Genomic DNA, 5,898 nt, shown 5'->3' with positions numbered 1-5,898 from the left:
CAGATCCCGATCTTCTCTCACTAAACAGCAGTGGCCTCCAGTCTGTCTGTATTTATTCCATGTTGTAATCATTTTACATGTTAAAACTTGCAAATGTGACTCAAAATAGAAGGTTCACTGGTCCTTACTTGTAGTCTGTAAAGCCTTCAGGGATGGAGTCCATTCTGCTTCCCTTGTGCAACCAGAGAATTCGGGAGGACGCCACAGGACACCGAAGGAACACACAGTGCATGCCTAGGTCATGTAAGGAACACTCAGTAGAAGCACACAAGATGCCGTGGTCAACATGGTCATAATTAATTTTTTAGCATGTTCAAAACAAATACAGAAGGGATGCAGAGGCTCAAGGATGCTCAAAGGATGCACAGACAACTCACAAAGAAGGCACAATTCAATTTCACACAATTTCAATTCAATTTATTTAGTGTATATAGAGTCAAATCACAACAAAGCTGGCTCACAAGTAAGGTCTAACCATAGCGATGATTGGTTAATAGGTTTTTAAAAAAGCAACAGTTTGCATCATGTGTCTTGCTTAGCTATCATGTTACTGGGTAACATATATCACTTGTCATAGAATTCAATGGATGTCGACATTGTTTAACCTTAACTTTGCAGACCAAGCACTCAGCACAGTAAAAACTATTCCATTTATTCATCCTATTAGCTCAACTAATAATTTATATCACTTTTTACCAAAATTGGAGAAACTTTAAATTCTGACCCCTGTACAAACTGAAATGGACCTTTCTCACCATTTGTGATATTTTTTTTTACGCCATAATGCCATAGATGGTCCAAACTATACCTTTTTGAAATCTGTATGATCACACAAATAATATTGAACACCTCTCAGTGTAATTGGCGCGTTTTAAAATTTTGACCCCTGTGTAATTCTTCAAATGGCCCCTAGCTGGCCGCCTATTGAAAATTTAAGTGGACACTCAGTTTTTTCAAAAGACTAATGCCTAAGAAGTATTTGTGCTAAATTTGGTGCTTGCAGCACCATTTGAAGGATTCAGATGACTTATCTGCTGCACTACAACAGCACTGAGGCACCTTCATCCTGGATCATGCATGGATAAACATGACGTATGTCCAAAATGTTGTACCTGAACATCATGGACATCTCTGGGTCTCAAAGTTTGAGAGTCCAGGGATGTGAACATCACTGCAGAGTTAGACCTCCATCACACATACGCCTATTGAGGCTGAATGGCGTCAAAATGATACATCCGACCACAGTCGGGAAGTGTTGAGGTGCAGTCTGAAGATGTATGGATGGCGGTCTCTGAGCAGTCTACATAGTTGGTCCTATTCGCTCAGCTGTCCCAAGTGTGTTGCACAGTTTAAAACACTCTTGGCGCTGTTGAGATGGGACGCACATCTGACAGCGGTCTATGCGCAGTTTGTGCACCATCTGATCGCAGTCTACATATCCTGACACTGTCATAACAGCATTTGAAACAATCTGATGGTGGTTGATTGTGTTATGTGGGCCGCTGAAGAGGAGGTACTGCTGGCCCACCACCACCAGAGGGTGCCCTGCTTGGAGCGCCAGACCCAGAAGAAGTGACAGCTGTCAGTCATCCTCTGCACCAGCTGTCACTCGTTCATCATCATCACCACCATAAAAGCCGGACTGCAACTCCACCTCCTCACCGAGAAATCGCAACGACTGAAGAGGTAATTTCTCTGCTGACTGACACTTTGTGTGTAATAACCTGAACTTCTGTTGCAGCCGTTTTCCTGGAGTGTTGCCTTGTCTGGGGGATTGGCGTTTGGTGTGACAGCGACTGCTTTGCCTCACACCCCAACCCAGATAAGTGGTTAACCAGGAGCTGCACGAGTGTGTGATTGGAGGTGGAGGTGCTCCCTCCTAACTGTGTATGGACTGTGGATTACTGAGTGTGCGGACTCACACTCATTCATCTTATCTCTGCTTTCTGCCAGCAGTACCAGGGTTGACAGCCTAAGACAGAGGCCACCTGGGGACTCGGGACTTGGCGGCTCCGGTGTTCTTCAGACCGTTGGTGGTGGAAGCCGTGTGGGACGCGGCTTCTCTCTCGTCGGGGGTCTTCTATCTTCGAGCCTGCCCACACGTCACCTGGTGTCAATTGACTGTGCAGATTTCTGTGAATTTAGTTGTGTATTATCACAACATTAAATTGTTACTTTTTGGCTTATTCATTGTCCGTTCATTTGCGCCCCCTGTTGTGGGTCCGTGCTACGACACCTTCCCAACAGATTGAGCTCTGAGATCAATCGGTCACAGCAAAACCTGCCGACATGTTGTGCCCCGGCTGTCCGCCTCCACTGTACCCCGGCCAGGCAGAGCAAAGGAAATGTTGATTTGCAATAACATGTATGTGGCATGCATTCATCATGTGCAGTGAATGTGAACAGTGCATAATCAAACCAAAAGCACCGTGTGCCGCTGCTGGTCAATGCATTGCACAGCGCGCGCTGCCGCACATCTGAACAAGCTGTTATATCCATAATAGACCTTACAGTACAGATACATTTCCATTCTTTCCCATGGGTGACATAAATAATGTGAAATATTGTGCCCATCATATCTGTGACACCACGGGCAGGTGCACCTCTCCGCTGTCTCACGCACAGTAATGCGTCACTGCATGCGTCAGAGGCTCTGATCTGAATGGATCTCACCACTGTAATATACATATTATTACTTGATCACCATCTAAGTCTGTAGGAGGTATGATGTGGAACTGTTTTGTCAGGCCATGACAACATTATTAAACATGAATCTCACCTCCGGCACAGCCCCAGGAGCCTTTCACAGCACAGGGCGGACAGGAGCCAGTGACCGCAGCCTGTGGTGAAAAGCCTCTCACCCAGCTGCTGTGTGCTGCAAACAACTACGGCATAAATAAATCCCATGTGATAATCCAAAGGGACATCCTGTTGTACAGAGTTGCATTGTGCTGCTGATGCTGAAGTGGGCAAAAAAAGAAATTAAAGTTCGCTGGAAAGGCTGAATCTGACAAATGTTGTGCGCAAGAGAAAACTTGGCCCACTGCCAGCAAACTTTAGCAGCAAAAAGGTGTCCAGTGGTTGACAGCGGTACACACGTGCACACACAGCAAAGTTTAGTAGCAAAAGGTGTCCAGTAGCTGACAACGGCATACACATGCGCACGTGTGCCTCCCATGCACGTGTAGCGGCTCATTCAGCCGTTAAAAACACACACACTCACACACACACACACACACTGGGCAATTATTTCATAATTTCAGCACCTGTTCTACGCACACACATGTAAGACCAGTGATCACTGGGAAGGAGAGGATGAGTGAAGATGTGATTGCATGAGTGAGTGAGTGACCGCACCAATGCTGGCTTGGACACATATGGCATGAGTCCAGTCCATACATTGGTTGTACTACAATGTCTAGTACTGGCAGGTCCTGTTCAAAGGGAGGACACAGCGCTGGATCCCATTCCGGTCCCGTATTTGCCATCCAGATGTTTGGACATCGGGCAGTCTTCAGCGCCCTTTATGGCCGTCTGACAGCAGTCTGTGTCTTCTAACTGTGGTCTAAATACGCTTTGGATGCGATCGTGCAGGTGTGGACGAGGTCGTCTGGACAGGATCCGCCCACAATCTACATGTCTCTTTCCCTCCCGACTGCATCCAGATTATGGCCATTTTTGCCCTGTCGGCCTGGTTCCTGCACATTCTCACTATGTGTGACGGGGGTATTAGTGTTTATCGCTGTCGCAGCATATAGATACATTTCTGAAGGCCTAGTCCAGGACGTTCTTAAGAGTCTGGTTCTTAGGGCCCCTTCACACAACATGAAAGACGCAGAAACTGGAAGACAATCCGCCAACCAAAAATGAAATGGGGACAGGCGTGCACGAAACTGCTGCGACGATTCTGTGCATGCTCGTGTTTGTGCGCATGAACACAGTGCAAGTATGTGGAAAGTGGAGCACACAGCAGCGGAGGAAAAAAATTTTAAAACACCACAATTTATAATAGTTAATTCCTGTTATAAAGAGCGGATTTAGCCTCCGCCTAGACGTACACCAGGAAGTAATGTAATGACGTGGAATTACTGTTCTCTCGTTCCTGTTTTACATGAATTACCTATTGTGCTCATCACATGAAGAGCCATCCGGCTCCCATATCATGAAGAGTCAGCTCCCATCTCATGAAGAGCCGGGCTCTCGCATCGTGAACACATCAGCAGTAATCCGCTGAAAATGTGATCTGTGTTTTACTTATTACAATGTGGGGAAATCCCGCAGTGACACGTGCCTCGCGGGGCATCCCGAGGGGTGATTTCCTGCATGGAACGATATTCAGCAGCTTTGTGGTGCGCTGATGTGATGGTCAGCTGAAGCAATATGTTTTAATTCATTCCTACATGAGGACAGCATGCCGACGTTCGCGCTTCACGCTGTAGTTACGCGACTTCATATCCTACAAGCCAGTACAGGTGTTCCCGAGCTGTGACTTCTCAGCACAGATATTTGAACAGCTGCAGGTCACAGGGGGACATGCCCACCTCTGTCAGCGGACACACTCCACAAGCCATTTGTGTTGGGGGCGGCGGACAATGACGACACACCCCACACGCCATTTGCATGTGTGGGGGGTGGGGGTTCGACACAGTCACACCCATATGTGTTGCTGGGTTACGCCACACTCGTGTGACACTTAGACACTGCTGTCTATTATCGTAGCAGGTGCGCGAATAGCCCTGCCTTTTCTAAGTGTTCAGCGAGCGGTGTTGGATGTTCGTGTGTGACACCTGGATTTTGGCTGACACCTGCCGAGAGGGAGATCAAATGAGCACACACAGGGCATTCGCTGTCTTTCGGCCACTTATGTGCGCGAATGGTTGTGGCGTCAACTGTACGAGGTGTTTGAGGCAGCTCCTATTTTTTGCGAATGGCATGCAATTCCTCCTTCGTGCGCTAGTCGACTTCAATCGTGTTGTGTGAAGGAAGGAGCCCTTAGTCTTGATCCAAGACAATCTCAACCCTATATTTTCCAATATAATGTGAAAATGGCCAAAATGACAGTGACAGAAGTTCATTTTCACTTATTTTATTGAAATATCTTTTTCAGATTTCCTACTGTATCCTTATCTGACATCAGGCATGAAAAGCCGCTCTTCTTAACCTTCTGCTCCATTAGTAGCGGGGAGCAGGAAAGTATAGCAGGAAAGGCGTTATTGTGCAGCTTTGCGGTGTGATTGTGTACAGTGAATGTAAATCCTGAGACATAGGTGAAACATCAGGTTTACCATGGAGAGGATCTAACTCCTTCTTCTTCTTCCTCTTCTGATTCTTCTGCTTTTTGTGTGACTGACGCAATCCAGGAATTTACTGCAGATCTTCTGCTTTCTGCTCATCGTCAGGTTGCAACATTGAATTCATCATCTAAACTTTATGTTCAAGTATGTAAACTGAGCAACTTGCACCCTAAAGACAACTCAGCATGTTTTTTAGATAATATTGAACAATATGTTCTGTACAAGTATCAGTACGAACGATTTGTTGATGCTGATTTAACTGATTTTTCTAAAATGATCGAAAACCTGTAAAGCTTCAGTGACCTATTTATATGTGTTGTTCTGTCCAACCACCAGTTCAAACATCTGTTGGTAGTGGTGGTGGGAGGTTGGGGATGCTAAAGTCACACCCCTATATGCCACCCCACCCCCCACCCCAAATGTTTACAAAACCGTAACCTTTTTATGCATTCTAAGCCAAATACTGACTCTCCAGTCTTCATTTTTAATCAACAGGGGTTTTTTTTTTTTATTATTTTAAACAAGGAAATCTTCTAATTGAACGTGCGGCAGTATCCATCAACCTTCAGTGTTCAGTCTTTGTTTATGCAAGAGTTTTCCCATA

The sequence above is a fragment of the Thalassophryne amazonica genome, chromosome 16 (assembly GCF_902500255.1).
Source record: "Thalassophryne amazonica chromosome 16, fThaAma1.1, whole genome shotgun sequence".
NCBI lineage: Eukaryota > Metazoa > Chordata > Actinopteri > Batrachoidiformes > Batrachoididae > Thalassophryne > Thalassophryne amazonica.
This window is presented reverse-complemented; position numbering follows the sequence as displayed.